At 43.0% G+C, this 20253-nt stretch overlaps 1 long non-coding RNA gene across 1 annotated transcript; it reads left to right on the forward strand.

Moving 5' to 3' along the window:
• Positions 1–48: 48 nt before the first annotated feature.
• Positions 49–13684, forward strand: LOC132364815 (uncharacterized). The gene is made up of 2 exons (XR_009502925.1): positions 49–288; positions 13522–13684. It is a non-coding gene; the product is annotated as an uncharacterized LOC132364815 (long non-coding RNA).
• Positions 13685–20253: the final 6569 nt, after the last annotated feature.

Here is a 20253-nt window from a genome sequence, read left to right on the forward strand (position 1 = left end):
GCTTTCCTATGGTAGAAGCGGAAAAGGGCTGTTCGAGATAGGAGATAGTGCAATTTATAGGCCGTTAACTGGCCAGTAGTTTTCCAGAGGTGGTTTGTAGACAGTGGTGAGTAAAGAAAGACCCAGAGACTGATTCTCCTCACATTCTGTAGGGTATCCATCTGCCCTGTTAGAAGGCTGCAGGGCATCAGGCATTTGGGGACCCCAAGCAGACCTGGCAATCCTTTCTTCCTATTCCTTCCACATGGGCACTCTGGCCAGGAAAGCAGGTGCAGGACGACGTGAAAGGTGAGTAGGGAAGGAAGCCAGAGCCCGGGGAGACCATGAGACAGTGTGAGCAAAAGTCTGAACCAGTGATAAGAGGAAAGGAAGAAGCTAGGGGAGGGAAGGTGGATAAGAGAAAGAAACAGTGGGTAAGGACAGAACAGGGGACTAAAGAAGTGACTCCATTTTTCTGAGGGCTATTATCTGCTTTTTGCAATGCAGCTAACTGTAAAAATCTGTTTAGTTTTTAGTTAACAAAGGAAGGGAATCCTTTCTGATATTCCAGAGTCCTTGAAAACAACCCTATGCCTCTGACCTAATGTTTTAGGAACATTTATGCTTTCTGCCTTGAGAGAAACGCAGCACCTTTATGAAAGAAAACTTAATTTTTAGAGAGATGGTTTGGGTTTCTAACCTCTGAGTAGGTGGTGGAGGGGGGGAGGAACGAGGGCTCCTTATTGTGAGCATACATCCTAGCCAGAGGCCTGCAAATCTGTTCCATCCCCCAAGTACTTGATCCTCAAGTTCAGCCAGAGTGGGGGCTCCACTGCCCACCCCACAGTCACCCTCCCCACAAGGGTCTGATTACCCCTTGTCAGTCTGCTTGGGGCTGCAGAGCCCCGGGCTCAGGGTGTAACAGAGATCCCCGTGTCTTGTTCTTTCTCTTCCCCTCAGTTTCCCTCTTGCCTCCTCCCTCACCTCCTTCCCTGGTCCTCTGGACTCAAGTTCTCTCCTCCCACATTGCCCCTCTCCAGACTTTGTGACTCAGAACTTAAGCGCTTGAGGAAAGACAGGGCTCAGTGTATTCCTATGAGTGGGTGCTGATGCCCCTTTAAAATCCACCTGGGAGAGAGAGGAGAGAGAACCAGGTCTTCTGCCTTTCCTCCCAGAGATAAAGGTTATTCTTAGCAGTGAAATCGGTTTGGTATTTGGGGAGTCTTGTGTTTCTCTCCTTCCTGTCCCAGGGGCTTTGCAAATAGCAATTCCTCTTCTTCATGCAGGGAAGACAAACGGGGAGAAAGAGAAGAAAAAAAGAGAGGGAGGCCGTCACTGTTGCCCTAGTAGGCTCCTCTCTGGACTTTGGAAGGCCGATCCCGTTGGTTCTGTTGGAAAGCAGGGGAGTGCCCTCACCCCAAGCCCAGAAGGCCAGTTTAATTCTAGCAGTCACTTTTGAGGCGAGAAGGCTAACGGCCAAATGAACTTCCTTCAGGCCTTTCCACAGCACTTTGTATGTAGCACGGGTTCGATAAATGTTTGCTCAGCCAGCCTCCCGCTTGCACACTTGTTAGTAAGGGTCTCCCAGGACTGCCCTCACTGGGTGTTAGGACGGTAGCAATCAGTTAAGGAATTCAAACCCCAGCATTAGACAGCAGACTTTGGAGAACCAAGAACTTGAGAAATTTTTTTAATTTTTTTAAAAAATGTTTTAAAAAGGTAAAAAAAAAGACAAAATGGCGGGCAAACCTCGAAAAGACTTACGTAATGCTATTCCACTTTGGAGCCGGATGGTGAGATTTTGCAGAGCCGCCAGCAGGGGGAGCTCGGGCAGTGTGTCAGAATGCCAGCGTCCAGGTTGCCAGGAGCCAAAACCTCCCGTTAAACAAAACAGTGAACCTTTGTGGTTTCTCTTGGGTTCTTAATCCTGGGACGCTCAATCCAAGACGGCCTGATTTTCATCCTAGGGGACCCAGCTAGCTTCTCACAGAACACTAGCTGGGTCCTGGATATCTTAATAGGTCTCTCCTTCTTTTTTCTCCCTCCCAAATTGCTTTCTCTCTGTCCTCCTCTATTTCTAATCCCTTGTCTCAAACTCGCTCAGTATCTCTTTGTGTGTATCTCCTTCTGTAATTCCCATTTCCTCTGAATATGTGTTTCTGCCTATGCTTCTTTCTTGTTTTTTCTCTATCATTCTAGGCCCACTAGTAAATGTTAATGAAAAATAAATGGAGATGAAACTACTGCAGACTGAGCTCTGAAAGGTTTTAAGATCTGGCAAAAACTAACACTTTGAACAGAATTTAAAATATGCTATACAGCAAAAGTGGCTAATCCTGCCAGCACTTACAGTTCAGTCATGTCTTCTGTGTATGTTCTCCTGTCTCTGTCTCTAGGCCTGCTGCCCTTGCCATCCTATAATTCTCTGTTGTCCATTTGCTGTTGCCAAGCTGCTACCCACCTCCCCCAAACCATTGACCTCCAGGGGTCATCTCCCTCCCTGACCAGCCCAACAAGGTGTTTCAGGTCCAGAATAGTTGTACCTCTAGTGACACAGTTTTTCGTTTCTTAAGTAAGACCCAGCCCAGAACACACTGGAACTCTTGGGATTTGGGGTCGAGGGGCTCCAGGTGAGAAACTGGTGAGGAGCTCAGCCTTGAGCTCTACCTGAAACCTCTTGTCCTCCAATATCAGGTGCTCCAGCTGGACCTGGTCTACTCTGCCAGAGTATCTTCGCTCATGGTGACTTTCTCTCGGGGATCTTCCTCATTGTCTTTCTTTTTCTCCAGACTGACACCAGGGGACCTCTGGCTTATCACACAGTCTGTATATATCTGACCCCTTTGGGGGACAAAGTTTAAATTCTTTTTCTGGCGTTTTGGGCACTGAGGACTCAAGAAATGCAACTGAGTATGTGTTTTAAGTTTCCAGAATATCCCATGACAGTCAAGAAGCACCCCTAGCATCTTACAAAAGGATGCTTTGCCTGGACCCCACAGAGGCCAGGTGAGTGCCCTGAGCATGGACTTTATACAGATGGCTCTGGGCAATGCCGCTCAGCAGGCACTGTCTCAGTTCCAGCCCCAGGTACTGTGGCTACTGTGGTGGTGGTGGTGAAGTGTCCTCCTCGTTTCTACATTTCGTGCTTGCACCCTCATTAGGATGAGTCTCCCAGGACCCATCCTATGTCCAGATTTATCCTGTTCTATCCAGGTTCTCATTATTTTTCAGACCCTAATTATGTGTATCCCTGAGAGGCAGATTCTAACATGAGATCAGGTAGGACATGAGACTCTTTAATCTTAGCACTTTAACTTTCTTTCAGCCTCCTGTAGCCAAGGAAGGTAGTGGTGGTATGATCTGATCACCCCTCTTCCTGCCCTGCTCAATACTTGGTAACCATTATCATTTCCTAGTTTCAGAACCTGTTTGGACCAAGTTGAAGACCAAAGTAGGGAGTAGGGGGGCAGACAGGCAATACAATCCAACATTTAAAGGCACTGACGACTTGCTTGCCCTTGCTGGGCCCTGACCACACAGAGAGGCTGAACAAGACATAGGCCCTGTCCTCAGGGAGCGAATGCTTCAATTGGACTGACCCACTATGTCTCTGAACAGGAATAAAAATGAAACTGCTGCAGAAAAACCCAGTGCTACAAAGTGCTAACATCATCAGGCAGGTTGCCTCTGCAGTGCAATCCATAATCTCTGTGACTTGCAGAACCAAAAGAGTTGTTATATGACTTTCTAAATTAAGCTTTTGCATTACTTTGGAAACTTACAAAGCATTCCTTCCCACAGACACTGTTCCCAAATTAAACACTTTGTGCTTGTGCAGCTGTTCAAATGTTAGTGAATTGAAGATGGAAAGGTTCTTAGGAAGGGAAGAGAGGTGGGTGCCTAGAAAGGAGAGGGGAGCCCTGCGGGGGAGGTTTTTTTTGTTTGTTTGTTTTTGCAGGGGGTGGGATTGAAGAGCTGGGGGTCAGATATCAGGGATTATAGAACGGTGGAAGAAGATTATAATCAAGTTAGTCAGCGCATAAAATGTTTTTTAAATGATTAGGTCTAGATAAGGGTAGGTTAAGGGGGTGCATTATGATCAAGTATTTAAAAGCATGCTTTTAAGTGGAAAATTTGGTGAGTGCCTGTTCTCCACCTCTAATCAGTATGAACCAGAGGAAACAAACTGCCAAGGTGGTATCTTAAGGTCATTGTAAGGCCCACTTTTGAAGATTTGACAACAGTTAAACACTAGAATGGATCACAGAGTTTGGCTGGGCACCCTCCTCCAGAGGCCTTTTTTGAAAGAAGCAGCCTTTGTGTTCTGCAGGGCTGCAGGTGACACCCGGCGTAGACACGGGCATGACCTGGAGAACTTGGCTCCCCGATTCTCTTCTAGATTGGGAGAGAAAAGAACTCATGTAACATTAGAGGCCTTTAGCAGCAGCTGGAAAGAAATAGACAGATAAAAGGCCCACGGTTCCCACTGGCCCACCTTTCACCAACACGCCAGGGCCCCTTCTATCAAGCCACCCCTGTGTTATTAGTTTCAAAACTTGTGCCTAAATCTTTGCCTGCAAAGACATGAGCCATCTTGGCAAATGGTTGTTCAGAGAGTCCTTGCTCACAAAACTTCTGTCTGCAGTATTTGGACTGGCTACAAGGCCTCTCACTTTTGCACATAAGCCGACCTCACCTTATCTCCGGGACTCTTCCAGAGAGGCAGAAGTTATTTGGTGGTGATGTAAGAGGAGACACAGATTCCTCTTGGAAACCATTTTTATAGGGGTTGGCTGCATGGTAAGGGATGGAAAACAGGGGTTGGAGCAGAGTAGAGTGAGGAGGTGAATAAATCCACCATTAGCCGGATAGTGTTGTCCACGTGGCTGAGGGAGCAGGAAGCCCAGCCTGCAGCAGACGGGGCCCCAGGAGCACAGACGCAGAGAGCGCTGGCTACCTGGCTCCCCCTGCGGTTCCAGGGCAGAGCCCTGAGGAGGCTGTCCTCTGGTCTTGGCTGTGTCCCAGATTAGCTGTCTGTCTGTCCCTGGGCCACCTATCCACTCTGGGTCTCATTTCATTATCTGCAAGAGGAAAATATTTATGCAAACATCTCTTAGGTTCCCATAAACTCTATGTTCTCTCATTCTGTATGGCCTTGTGTTTTGGTTTTAAATATTAACGATGCCTTTTACCTGTACGGTGCTTTATGATTTATAAAGCACTTCCACACGCTTGCCTCATTTGATCCTCACAACCATGCTATGAGATAGGTAGGACAGAAATTATTCTCCCTATTTTAGAGATTAAGAAACTGAGGCTCAAGGAGGTTAGACAATGTGTTATTACACAGTCAGAAAGTGGAAAGCCAGGACTCCAGCCCAGGTCTGCTAACTTGAGCTCAGTTCTTCATCTTTTGTGGGGGAGGGTCTAGTGTGCTTTTGAAATAGGATAATTATGGATCATCTATCTAGAAAAATGAGCTTGGGATTCTTAGATGCTTAAGCTCAACATGGACCCCAGGTAAAATCCCCTTACTCTCGACCACCCTATGAACTCTTGCAAATGTGTGAACGCCTTGTTTCTCTGACCAGATTGCAAACTCCTTGGAGGTTCAGGCCATGTGTTTTCTCTTCCCTCCTATACCCCTCCAGCAAGTGTCACAGAGCCAAGCACCTAGCAGGGGCTGTTGCATTGCCAGGAGAGGGAAAACAAAGAAAGAATGTGAAATACATAAATGGGACAGATGTATGTTTCCACATTTGACCACTTGTCTCAAAAGAACTATTATCCTTGTACTAGTTCTGCCCTAGACAGTAATCTGATTGCCAGACTATTCCCCAAGTCCTAGAATACAGCACAATTTCCCCTGATGGCAACAGCAATATCCTTCTCCTCGGCATGATTTTCCAGGCACAAGATGGGCTCATAGGTACAAAGAGACATGGCCTCAGTGATCTCATGCCTCAGGAGCCTGATGTACGTAAAGAAGACCCACTGGCTGCCTTAGCTGAGGAGTAGAGGTGAATTACTTTGGGAGGGTCTGCTCTGAGCTAAAGCTGAGAGGGAAAGGAGTGCTCAGGCAGGAGCAGCCAGAGCATCTGAGGAAAGCTGCCAAGGACATCTGGGTGACTGGAAGGAGAGAGTGCCTTCTGCCAGCAGGAGGGATGGGCGGGTCTGGGGAATGAACCAATAGGGCTGAGCCCAAGGCCTGTGTGGGTTCTGTGACCACTTGTGCACACTTGGCACCTAACCTCAGTGCAGTCTTGCTTCATGTCCCTAGACCCCTACCCTCATCAATGACTGTGACTTCAGTCCTTTTGTCAGGACCACAAGGGGGGAACACTCAGGGATAATCCAGAGGTGAAGACAATCGACTTGATAAACAGGGATGGCCCCAACTTAAGACCTTTGCCCCATTATTACCCTGACATCTCTTCATTATCCTATATCCCAAGTCCTTACTTTCCCAGATTTGGTGGAGAAGGAGAAGGATTCCAAGACTGTTGCAAGCAGGGCCACTCCCAATAAATAAGACCATCCCATACCCTAGGGGCTCACAGAGTTGAGCTCCACTGGCCAGAAGAATCTTAATTCCAGCTGAAGGAGGTCTCTGTCTCTCCCCTGGTAGCTACCAATGACTCCACTATGAGAAGACTCCTAAGGTGATAGAATATTAGAGATAATATGCACGCTAGAGATTACATGTTCATCCAACACCCTCATTGACGGATGAGCGAACTTAAGAGTATGGTGACGATATAAGTGTCCAAGGCCACCCAGGAAGTTAGTGAAACAACCTGGACTGGAACCTGGAAGTCTTGACCCAATACCATGCCTTGCTAGCCCTTCTCCTAGCTTACCTGACCCTGGCCCTTTTAGACGCCGGAAGTCTCCAGCCAGGGGCAACTCTGAACAACCAAGCAAGGAAGATCTGAATTTGCAAAACCTCTTTGCAGAAGCAGCTGCTCTTTAGGAGACCCTTGATGTTACAGCCAGGACTGGGAACTCTGTCTCTGCCTCCCTGCATCCCCCCAAATTGCTATTCTAAAAGCCTTTCTGGTTACCAAGCCTGCACCCTCTGGCCAAACACAGCACCTGATCTCATCCACTAATCAGACAGTCCAGGTGCCTCCTAGAGGTGGGTGTGACACCTTGTCAGGTGCAAGGTGGAAGTGGAGAGCCTTGCACAGACACTTCATAAATGTTCTGCAAGTGAATAACTAAGGTTCCAACGCTTCTGCACTCCCTTTAGCCCACCACTTCTGAAAGCATCCAGCAAACTTGTATTCAATCTGCGGATCAATCAAGTCAAACAAACAGATCTTTATTCAACTATAATTGGGAAGGCAATCTACCAGGTGCTGAGCTCTATACAAAAACTGGTCTGAGTCCTTGCCTTCAAAGGACTCACAGGCCAACTCGGGGAGACCAGGTGAAATTATATTTGGATTATATTATAAAGCAGCAATACAAGTGCCATGAAGCAACAAATGACCATTTGCAACACTATTGGAATAGATAATTTGCGTATTGGTGCACAAAAGAACACCATGAACTGCACAGGCCAGGGAAGTCTGAGGAAAAGGAAAAATCTGATCAGGACTTTAAAGGATGGGAAGTGGAGAGAAGGGACGAGCATTTCAGAAATTGGCAACTGTAAGAAAAGGTACAAAAATAGAAAAATACAAGTGTATTGAGGGTAGTGAGTAATAATAATCGCAATAGTAGATGATGCTTATCATGTATCAGACATTGTTCTCAGCAACTAACATTTATTAATTCTCTTGATTCTCATGCAATTTAAACTATTTCTATTATTAAGCCACTTTTACAGTTGAGGAAACTGAAGTGTAGAGAGGTTTAAGTAACTCACCTGAGGATACAAACTATAAGTGACTGAGCTGGGATTTGAGCCCAAAGGCTATACATCCAGCCACCGCTTTATACAGCTTCTCTCATTGTGGCTAAAGGAATTGATTTGTTGAAAAGGTGTGTTGGGGGAAAATCACAGAGGATCTTGATTTTTGTGGGCAGCAGGGAACCATTAAAGCTTTCTGAATAGGGACGTGGATCTGGATTTAGGTTTTTATTTTTTATTTTTTTAAAATTTTTATTGGAATATAGTTACTTTACAATATTGTGTTAGTTTCTACTGTACAGCAAAGTGAATCCGTAATACATATACATGCTGGATTTAGGTTTTTAAATTGAGATACACACAGGAAGAAAATCCTAAGGACACATTCATATAGGAAAAAGCACAGAGAAATATATTAGCACATACATGCAGATGTTCTTCCTTTTCATAGAGTGCCTTGTCCAGAGTTACTTCTGGTGGCATCTCAGATCTTAAACTACCAGATAATCAAATCCTTGGTCACTGGCACCGAGGGAACAACCAAAAGGTAAGCGGCCTTCAAATCTACCCAGGCACGTGCTCAAAAGCTAGGGACAGAGATAGGCTTGGAGGGTGGTGTATATACGGAAATAGGAGGCATCAGGAGAGAGTGGGAAAGAGTGGAGGGATGGAAGGTATCAGAGAACAAGTGAGAGGTCAGCACAATGAGTTGGGACCTCAGGTATGTAATTCAGCAATACCTTAACCATGATTGGATTGAAGCTTCTGGAAGAAAAAAATATATTGCCAGCTGTCTCCTTGAATATTTTATAATAGCAGATAATTTTTTAGTCTCTTCCCTCAATTTACAGGCTGAAATGGAAAATTCTTTTCATGCACAGAATGCTTTTATTTTTCTCTCTCTCTCTTTCTTTTTAAGACTCAATTTTGCTAATACATTCCATCAAGGACTATACAGCTGAACTTGTTCTCATGACCATCCACTATAATGAACGTGGGACAGATGAAGTAATAAGACCTCTGAAAGGGAGGTAACTGAAATGAGAACATCTTTTTTTTTTTTTTTTTTTTTTTTCAGGAACTGTATGCACAAAGGAGCCTGCTTAATCCAATGAAGTAAAAACATTAGGTAATTTGAGTCCTGAGCAGAGATTAGATAATGGTCTTGGATGGGACCTTGGGAACAGTCATGGGAGATGAGGCATCATCCTGTTGAGATGGTCTTTGGGGAATATCTGGTTTGTGTGAGTGTTGTTTTGCTCCTGAGTCACAAAGCATGGGTTGTAGGGCTGGCCTTGGTCTGGGCTCCAGGCAAAGTTATGTACTTACCCTTGTAAACTGTGGTATTCAGTATAAGCATTGCTGCGATTTATGTCCACGCCTTTATGACCCCACTTTTGGAAATGGACTCCAAATCTGAGTTCCAGGCAGCTGTTTTATGTCCACCCACAGCAAAGCAACAGATAGATGATGTAGGGGCGGCGTGAGGAATGGTTTGTGAATGCCCAAATCTTGTCCTCTTGAACATATATTTTTGTTTGAAGAATGGGTTGATTCATATGTGTTTAAGTGAGGACAAAAAAATACTCTAATGTAAGAAAATCAAAAGTTGTGTAGACATACCCTCTTCAATCACATGGCATTGAGAAACTGTGGCTGTTGGTCTCTCCTGCCTTCGCTTTCTTCTCAGCTGCTACTATCTGAGAAGACTTAAGCCCATGCCTGACATTGAGTCATTTCTGGCTGAGGCTATGCATAAGGAGTTTGGAAATTTCACATTCCCAGACCCACATTCTAGGAACCAAGTCACTACTTTTGGGCTCCTACGTTGACCTAAATTCTTCCCTTTCAGCCAGATCTGCAATATCTGGCACCAAGAACAAACCTGGGTACCCCTGTGGCCCCAGGACCACAGTTCTCTCTATGTTGGCCTTTCTCTGTATGTTGGCCCAAGTCCCAGAGGTGAACTGTTATCCTGGTTTCCCCTCATAAGTTCTGACTTATTGTTCTGCCTGGATTTCTGCTTCTTCCTCTAGCACTAGGTACTCTACCCAACTTTCATCCACCCTTGTCCCTTCTTTCCACCATGGGGTGATCTGTGATGCCAGCTCATGGAATGACTGTGCCATAAGAAAGCACATTTGCCTTATTGGACCCTCATATTGATTCCTGTTCACTTAAGTCAGTGTCTCTCAATAGGAGTGTTACCACCCCCTAGGAGATATATTGGAAACTCCAGGGGACATTTTTGATTGTCACAATTATTAGGAGGGGCACTAGTGACATTTATGGAGAGGAACCAAGGATGCTGGCTATTTGATCATGTGCAGCACAGGCACTACACCAACAAGTGTCGTGTGTCCTGTGCAACCTTCAAAAGTCACACTGGACATTTGTGTGGAAAAACCTGTTTATAATTATCTGGCTGTGAAACTCAATCCCATCTTACTTGGAAATACAAGTTACTTCTGCATATTTTAATATACACTGACTTTTCTGCAAACACCTCCTAGGCATTTTTAAAGGAAGAGAGGATTACACTGTATTTGTTCAGAACTTTACCAACAGTAGTCACAATTTCAGAAAAGCACTTCGCTGCCAGCAATTTGCTCTTGTTATTTGAGTTGTCCGCACACGTGTCTCTGTCTCCATTTGTCTCTGTCACGTTCACTCGGATCTCAAAGCAACTGCTTCATTCTACCTGCTAGTTAGTCATCCCTAAATATTAATACACTCCAGTACATATTATTTAATTATAAATTATTCCTCTTCTACCAGTAATTTTTCTTTATCTTTATAGTTAGGACATTGTATTGACTTTTAGAAATGTGTATAGGAGGTTTACAACTTGTGAATTTCTTTTCAGAATAATAAATGGGACCTAACAAAACATTCACTTAAAAATAGGTCATTGGATCTGATGGGGTTGAGAATCCTTGACCTAAGTGGATACTGTGATACTGTCCATGGAAGGCAGAAAAGGACTGAAGAGGAGGTCGGTGCATTCCTGGAAGAAGGCTGTAGCTGCCTACCAGGAGGTCTCATGGGTAGCAACCCCTTGAGGAACTAACCACCTTCCAAATTCCAGTGTTTACTCTCATCAGGTTTTCAGAAGTTTTCAGAATCCAGGGTCACCTGAATCACTCAAATCCATGAGGTTACTCATAGCCATAGTACATGTTTACAGTGGGAGGCATTTCTTCCCAGGGACTGAAAAGCTTATGTCCACTGCCCAGGGCAGCCAGTCCCAGGATCAGAATGAATACAGGATACTGAAGAGAGATCAGAAGGGGCACTCCTGTCCCATAGCAACCACAAAAGGCAGGGTCTCTCCTTGGCATAGGGCTTGGGTGTGCACTGCCGAGTTAAGATGCCTTGGGTTTTTATTTCCTGTAGTCCAAGGTGACCATTTCCCCTCTGCCCACACCCTCACCCACCTTCATATAGTCTTCCCCCAGGCATTGTACAATTCAGTTGATTAAATACCTTCTACGAAATGACATTCACATTCTGGACCTGCCTTCCTCTGATTACATCTGGATTGCCTCCCTTGATTGGAGTTTCCTGAGAGCCACACATTTCAGACAGTCTCTTGCTTTACTCCCACAGGTGACTAACCACATCCATTGTGAACTTTACTAGTTCAACTCAGAAGGTGACCTTATGTCCCTGATCTCCAAATTCATGGAGAGGGAGACCTCCCACTGTTGCTTCCATATTCTGCCAAAACTGATGTCAGAAATGAGGACTGAGACTGTCTCAGCCTCCTTTCCTGCTCTGCACCAGTCCTATAGCTGGGACAGTTCTCCTGATTCTTAGCTCCATTTGATAGAGAATATTCCTGCCTCACTCCAGCTCCCCACTGACTCCCCTCCACCCACCCCGGGTGACAAAGTTTCAGCACAGATCAAGCTGGAGACCACCTGAATTATGGCAATAACTGATTATGGTTCAGAAGAGATAACATGGGCATCAGGATATTTGGTTTTGGGGGGTTTTGTTTGTTATTTATTGTTTTTGAAGGTACAGTGACTCCACTCATATAGACTGGTCAGAGATGGAATGATGAGCCGATTAACTGAACAGTCTAGGTAATTAAGAGATAGTATATATAACAGAGATGAATAATGATTTTTGAAGAATTATTAATGAAATACAGTTAATTCAAAATGTATATTAACTCTAATTGAGTTGTTTTTTCATGGTTCAGAAGGGAAAAGTTCAGGAAAGTATGCTTGCGCCCCACCCACCTCTCATGATTATATTACAGACTGAAATAATTGTTTCCTCACAGTTTTCATCTCAATCACCCCAAATCCTCTCAGTCTTATCACTGTTCTCCGTGCTCTTTGACTTCCCAGAATTGAAACATTCAGTATTATTTCTGCATCAGTAAGAATCAGTCACTGTAACCTCCTTGTAGCTTCAGCTCATTTTTGCATTATTTTCATTAACTTTTTTGATTGAGTGTGAAGAAGCTTCCCTCACCAAATCAAGAATTTATGTTAGTGTATATCTGTAAGGCTTTAATTTAATGCCGGCCATTCTTCTTCATTAAAAGAAGATACAGTAAATATAGCACAAGTCCATCGCTTTCTCCAAGAACTTTTAAATATTGAATGAACACTAAACTGAAATTTAAGTGTAAGAAATATTTTAAATTGTACATCATTTATTCATTCATTTAATTATGCATTACATGAAACATTTGTTAAACATCCATCTTGTGGCAGACACTGTATTAGGCGCTGGAGATACTAAGATAGTAAGTCATGGTCCCAGTTCTCAAGGAGCTCATAGTTTAAAAGAAGAGAGACAGGTAAATAAAAATACAAGTTCAACTCAGTGAAATGGGTACTACATGGAGGTTTGCTGATGCTCAGTTGTGGCACAAAGGAACTAAATGATCAACTCTACTTAAAACAGAGGGCTACAGGGACTTCCCTGGTGGTCCAGTGGTTAAGACTCTGCACTTCCACTGCAGGGGCGCAGGCCTGATCCCTGGTCGGGGATGGGGGTGGGGGGAGCTAAGACCTCACATGCCCCGCGGCGAGGCCAAACTAAGATTAAAAAAAAAAAAAAAGGCTACAAAAGGTTCACAGAGGAAGATGCTTATAACAAGTTTTGAAGAAGAGGTAGAAATTTTTCCACTAGATACAGCAAAGAAGGACATTTCAGAAAGATGGAAGAGTGTGTGCTAATGTAAAGAGGCAAGTAACAGTAATTGTAACTTGTTCCCAATAACTGGGAATTAGAAGCAGTTTGATGGGACTAATGCCTAAGACAAGACCTTATAGGAGATAGGGCTGGAAGGGCTAGATCCTAAATGGTATTGAATACCTTGATAAAAGGTTTGGATTTCATTCAGTTGGCAGTCAGCTGTAATTGGGTGCTAAACGGGGAAGTGACATGATCAGATCTGTGGTAAGAAGACCATGATAGATTCCGTGTGGATGGATATATGGTAAGATCAGAGATAAGGAGTGTGGCTGAAATAGTTGGCTGACTACTGAATATTCATGATGCAGGGAAGCATTTGCTCCACGAGTGTCAACATTTCCTAGATCTTTCCAGGTGGAACCATGTGGCTAGCTCTGGCTAAAGGAATGTGAGTAAAAGTGTATAGGGCATTCTGAGCCAAGGTGGTTAAGTGAATCTACCTCATACTGTCTTCCCTTCCACAGCAGCCCTGGAGGTCTCATGGTGAAGACGGTCGTGTCACAAGATGGGAGGAACCTGGATCCCTGAGTCAGAGAAGAGGTGCCCAGGAGAGCCACCCAACCAAGAACACCTACACTGAACTTTGCATGAGTAAAAAAATAATTTGTGTGTGTGTTAAGCGTCAGAGATCCAAATATTGTTAACACTGTTAGATTACCTTAATCTAACTAATCTGACTAGTGCAGAAGGAGTATTAGGAGATGTTTGCAATATTTGAGATAAGATAAAGACTTTCCATATTATATGCTGAAGTATAGGAGCCGTTGGAGAAGACAAGTGGAAGATGGAAGAAAGAGGGATAATAATTTATGGATAATATTGAGAAGGCAGGAGGAGATAGGATCCAGAGCATAAGAAGCATTAGCTCCTTCAACAGGAGGCGGGAAAGAGGGATGCCTATTTAAAACAGAAGGGAAGACACATCTATAGGTGAGCAGTAAGAAGCCACCTAGTTTTCTCTAAGACATAGGAGGTAAAGACATCTGCTGCGAGAGTGAAAGGATAGCAATAAAGGTCCAAGACAACTATTAATAGTAATTTCTGTGAAGAACAGGAGAGAGCTGGGCAGAGATATTTAACAAGTGAAAGGCCACCAGCCCACATGGTTGGATGAATTTTCTCCAGCCCAGCTCATCATTCTGGGTGTAGGGGGCAGATAGGTGGATTTTAGGATTGATCCAAGGTTAAAGGATTGCAGAGTAGATGCATTGCAAGAACAAAGGAATGGTGGAATTGGCTCAGTAAGTTAGGATAGGCCCAGCTGCTGTAACCAGGGACCCAACAGTAATTCAGTGGCTCAAACAAGATAGAATTTTCCAATTCCAGGTACAATGGAGTATTGCACATATTCCACAATGGATGCAGCTAAAACAAAACAAAACAAAACAAAACAAAAAACCTGGACATAATATATAGAGCAGATTTTTGAGGACTCTGAAAATTAAATAGTAGTTGGTGATTGGGGAAGAGGACTAGAATTTGAAGTACTATCAAACTGGTAGTGAGTTTGTCATTGTTTTGCTCCAATAAGCAGCATAAAACCTAAATGTGGGTATCTGCACAGAGGGAGCTCCAGGAGAAACCCTCTAGCTCTGGCTCAAAGAACAGAGAAGAGTCTCCTAATGCTCTGAGAGAGTGGGGGAAACCCGCCTTTTTTCTTTTCTCCATTCTCTTACACGCCAGCCCCTAAGAAATCCCGTGGTGGCAGTGGCAGTGGCAGCATCTGTAGTGACAGTTGGACCTGCAGGATTCTAAAATGCTGAGGGAGGGGAACCTTCGTCTCTGATCAGAGGAGCTGTGATCACCTGTGTGGGACAGACCCCTGTTGCTTTTTGTTTTCTCTCTGTCCTCCTGCTGGTTGATCCTGGACATCAGTGTAATTGCAAAAATTGTGCAACAGAGTCAATAAAAAGCTCCAACTTTCTGGTTGGAGAATTCCAGGTAACCAGAAAGTACTGAAGAGATTGCCACAGGGAGGAGATTGGGAAAGGAACCCCATAAAGTTGCTTATGAATTCTTGGGCTCACTTCCAAGTGCATATGCCCATGCCCATGCTGACTCCAAACAGCATACAAGTTTAAGAACTGAACTTAAACTTGTTCAGTTAAACTTGTTCTAATAAGAACTTGGAATTCTTATTAGATACTATGGAGGACAGAAGGAAGTGGAACAACATTCCTAAAGTGAAGAAAGAAAAAACACTGTCAAGCCAGAATTCTATATCCAGCAAAAATACTTTCAGGAAGGAAGGTGAAATAAAGACATTCTCAATGAAGGAAAACTAAGAGCCAGCAGACCTGCCCAAAAATAATTGCTAGAGGAAGTCCTTCAGACTGAAGCAAAATGATACCAGAGGAAGGAAACTTGGGATATCAGAAATGAAGAGAGAGCAACAAAAATAACAAATACATAGGTAAATATGAGAGTATTCTTCTCCTCTTGAATTATTTAAAATACTTTTCTAAAGCAAAAATTAGAAAATATCTAGAACTGAACAAAAATGGAAAATACAACACATCAAAATTTGTGGATGCAATTAAAGCATTGCTTAGAGAGAGATTTATAGCATTAAATGCTTATATTGGCAAAGAAGAAAGTTCTCAAATCAACAATCTAAACTTCCACCTTGAGAAACTTTTAAAAAGATGAGCTAAATCAACCCCAAACAGCAGAAGAATGGAAAAAATAAAGATATGGGCAAAAAATCAATGAAATTGAAAACAGAAAACCAATAGATAAATATCAATGAAACAAAAAACTCAATAAAACTTGATAAATCCAGCAGTAGGCAGGGATTGCCAATATCAGGAATGAAAGAGGAATATGACTACAGACCCTATAGACATTAAAAGAATATTGAGGGGATACTATGAAGAACAACTCTACACACAAAAATTCAACAACTTCAATTAAATTGACTAATTTCTTGAAAATTACAAACTATGAGATGTACTAAAGATTAAATAGATATTAAAGAGATTGAATTCATGATTTAAAATCTTTCAAAAAAGGAAGCTCTAAACCCAGATGGTTCCACTGGTGAATTTGCCAAATGTTTAAAGAATAAATAACATTATTTCTACAGTTTCTTCCAGAAAATATAAGATGAGGGAACAGTTCCCAACTTACTTTATGAGGGCAGCTTTACCCCAATACCAAAACCAGACAAAGATAGTACTAGGAAAGAAAACTGGAGACTAATATACCTTATAAACAGAAACACAAAGATTCCAGCAAGATATTAGCAATTGAATCCAGTAATATATAAAAAGAATAATACACCACAATCAAGGAAGTTTATCCTGGCAATGCAATGTTAGTTCAATATTTCAAAATTATTCAGTATAATCCACCATACTAATATCAAGACACAGCATTAAGAAAATGAATAGGTGAACCACAGATAGAAAGAAAATATTTGCAAAACGAAATATGTATCTGATAAAGGACTTGTATTCAGAATATATAAATAACTCTCAAGATTCGACAAAAACAAATTGGACAAAAGATTTGAGCAAACATTTTACCAAAGAAGCTATATAGTTGGCCCACAAGCCCATGAAAAGATGCCCCAAATTGTAGTCATTAGAAAAATGCAGATTAAAACTACAGTTTACCCAGTAAGACAGCTGAAATTAAAAAGACTGACAATATGAAGCCTTGGTGAATATGGAGAAACTGGAATCCTCATACATTATAAGCAGGCATGCAAAGTGGTACAGCCACTTGGAAAATCAGTTCGGCAGTTTTTTTTAAAGTTAAACATATACGTACCATGTAGTCCAGCGATTTCATTCCTAGATATTTACCTAAGAAAAATAAAAATATGTCCTCACAAGACTTGTATTTGAATATAGCATAAGCATTCATAATAACCACAAATGGTAATAATACAAATATTCATCATCTAGTGAACGGGTAATCAAAATATAGCATATCTATGCAATAGAATATTACTCAGCAATTAAGAGGAATGAACTACTGATACACATAACAGCATGGATGAATCTCAAAAGCATCATGCTAAATGAAAGAACCTAGTCACAAAAGTCATAACGTACTATATGATTCCATTTGTATGAAATTCTAGAAAAGGCAAAACTATAATGACCTGAAGCACATCAGTGGTTCCCTGGGGGAAAGGATGTACTGCAAAAGGGCAGAAGGGAGCTTTTGCTGAGTGAAAGAAGTGTGCTGAAACTGGATTGTGGGGGGCTGGCTGCATGACTCTGTACATGTATGCATGCAATTTACCAAAATTCATCAAACTATACATCTAAAATGTAGGTAAATTTTATTACATGTAAATTATGCCACAATACAGATGTAAAAATAAAAATGAAGGTTAAGTAAAGATGTTTCCAGACAAACAAAACATGAGAGAATTCAATGCCAGCAGCTGTAAACCAAAAGAAACACCACGAAGTTCTTCAGGCTAAAGGAAAATGATATCAGATGTTAGCATTGAAGAGCACTGGAAAGGGTAAATGTGTGGTTAAATGTACAAGAATGTTGACTGTTTACATCAAAACAATAATAACCCCATATGTAGAACTAAAATACAATACAATGGTAATAATAGCTCAAACTGTGGGAGGGTGATAAATGCAGTTTAACTGTTGCAAAGTTTCTTGCCTTATTTAGGAAGTGGTAAAATCAAAAGTACTTACTTAAGGTAGACGGTAATACATCAAGAAGGCATATTGTAATCTCTAGGGTAACTGCTAAAAGAACTATTGTAGGAATGTGTAACTAAAACGTGAAGAAGAAAAATGGAATAATAAAAAATGTTTTCATAATCCAAAAGAAGGCAGGACAGTTGGACCCCCAGGAACCTGTTGAGAATCCCGGGCCTGATTCTCTGCCCACCTAGGCCCCTGCCAGCTGCGCGGGTCCTGGGGGAGTGGGAGGGAGGGAAAGGGGAGCAAAAGTAAAGGCCGGACCTCCGGGACAGCACCCCTGAGTGGTGGCTGGGGAAGGGAAGAAGTTCCTACACCCAGTGGGACCCACCCACGGTTAGGGGTCCAGCGGAGATGGGGTAGACCCTGGAGGAGATGGTGGGGGGGGGGGAACATCAAGGAACAGAAGGGAACGAGGTGAGTGCTTTCCCTGTCCACTTAGGCGCCGGGAAGCCTGTTGGGCTCCCAGGCCTAATCCTCTGCCCTCGGAGCCTCCCTCCTGCCGTGCAGAGCCCAAGCCCCACCCCTACACCCCCACGCAGGGCCACACCTCTACACTCGGAGACCCCCTCCCACGAGCTGGGCCTAAACCCCATCCACACAGCCTCACTCAGGGCCCTACATCCAAACGCTGGAACCCCACACTCCAGAGGGCCTTCTTTCCATATGCTGCCTCTCCCCTTCCATGCATGTCCTAAGCAGAGGCCCCGTGCCACACTCAAACTTCACCCGCCACCTGCCTAGGTCCTACCCCACCCTAAACCCTGCCTCTGCCTAAGTTCCACCCTCCACCTAAACTCTGCCTCCACACCCAAGGCTTTTTTTTTTTTTTTTCCTTTTTTAGATTGGGGTTCTGTTTTACCTTGTTGATTCTTTTATATTTTTATTTTTCCTAATAAATCTTTTACTTTTCTGATTTTATTTTATTCTTTATACTTTGTTAGTGATCTCTCCTTTTGGCTTGTTGGCCCCCCCCCCCCACTTTTTTTTTTTTCTTTTTTCTGCTGTGGTTTTATTTTACCTAGTTGCAGTTGTTTCAATTATAGTTTTATTTTTCCTAATATATTCTTTATCTTTCTAATTTTATTTTATTTTTTATTCTTTGATATTGTACTGCTCCTTTTTTTCTTTCTTTCTTCCTTTTTTTTTAACCATGCCATGAAGCTTGCAGGATCTTGGTTCCCAGGCCGGAGGTCAGGCCCATGCTCCTGTGGGGGGAGCTCCAAGTCCAAACCGCTGGACTAACAGAGAACTTCAGCCCCCGCAGAATATCAATCGGAGTGAGGCCTCCCGGAGGTCCTCATCTCAGCACCAAATAGCCAAAACAATCTTGAGAAAGAAAAACGGAGCTGGAGGAATCAGGCTCCTGGACTTCAGACTATACTACAAAGCTACAGTAATCAAGACAGTATGGTACTGGCACAAAAACAGAAATATAGATCAATGGAACAGGATAGAAAGCCCAGAGATAAACCCACGCACATATGGTCACCTTATCTTTGATAAAGGAGGCAAGAATATACAATGGAGAAAAGACAGCCTCTTCAATAAGTGGTGCTGGGAAAACTGGACCGCTACATGTAAAAGAATGAAATTAGAACACTTCCTAACACCATGCACAAAAATAAACTCAAAATGGATTAAAGACCTAAATATAAGGCCAGACACTATAAAACTCTTAGAGAAAAACATAGGCAGAACACTCTTTGACATAAATCACAGCAAGATCCTTTTTGACCCACCTCCTAGAAAAATGGAAATAAAAACAAAAATAAACAAATGGGACCTAATGAAACTTAAAAGTTTTTGCACAGCAAAGGAAACCATAAACAAGACAAAAAGACAACCTTCAGAATGGGAGAAAATATTTGCAAATGAAGCAACTGACAAAGGATTAATCTCCAAAATATACGAGCAGCTCATGCAGCTCAATATCAAAAAAACAAACAATCCAATCTAAAAGTGGGTGGAAGACCTAAATAGACATTTCTTCAAAGAAGATATACAGATTGCCAACAAATACACGAAAGGATGCTCAACATCACTAATCATTAAAAAGTGCAAATCAAAACCACAATGAGGTATCACCGCACACCGGTCAGAAAGGCCATCATCAAAAAATCTACAAACATTAAATGCTGGAGAGGGTTTAGTGAAAAGGGAACCTTCTTGCACTGTTGGTGGGAATGTAAATTGATACAGCCACTATGGAGAACAGTATGGAGGTTCCTTAAAAAACTAAAAATAGAATTACCATATGATCCAGCAATCCCACTACTGAGCATATACCCTGAGAAAACCATAATTCAAAAAGAGACATGTGGCGCGAAGGGGCGGGACATGGCGTCGGGCACAGGGCACGGAGCAGGGCACGGCGCAGGGTGGGCGGTGTTGACGCCCGGCGGGATGACGGTGATGGCATGAGGGTGACGGGGGTGAAGGCACCCACACCACGCACTCCCACCTGGGCCCAGACATGCCGGTCCTTGTGAGGCAGAAACTTGAGAGGGAGCTGTC

Source organism: Balaenoptera ricei, chromosome 4 (genome assembly GCF_028023285.1).
Source record: "Balaenoptera ricei isolate mBalRic1 chromosome 4, mBalRic1.hap2, whole genome shotgun sequence".
Lineage (NCBI taxonomy): Eukaryota > Metazoa > Chordata > Mammalia > Artiodactyla > Balaenopteridae > Balaenoptera > Balaenoptera ricei.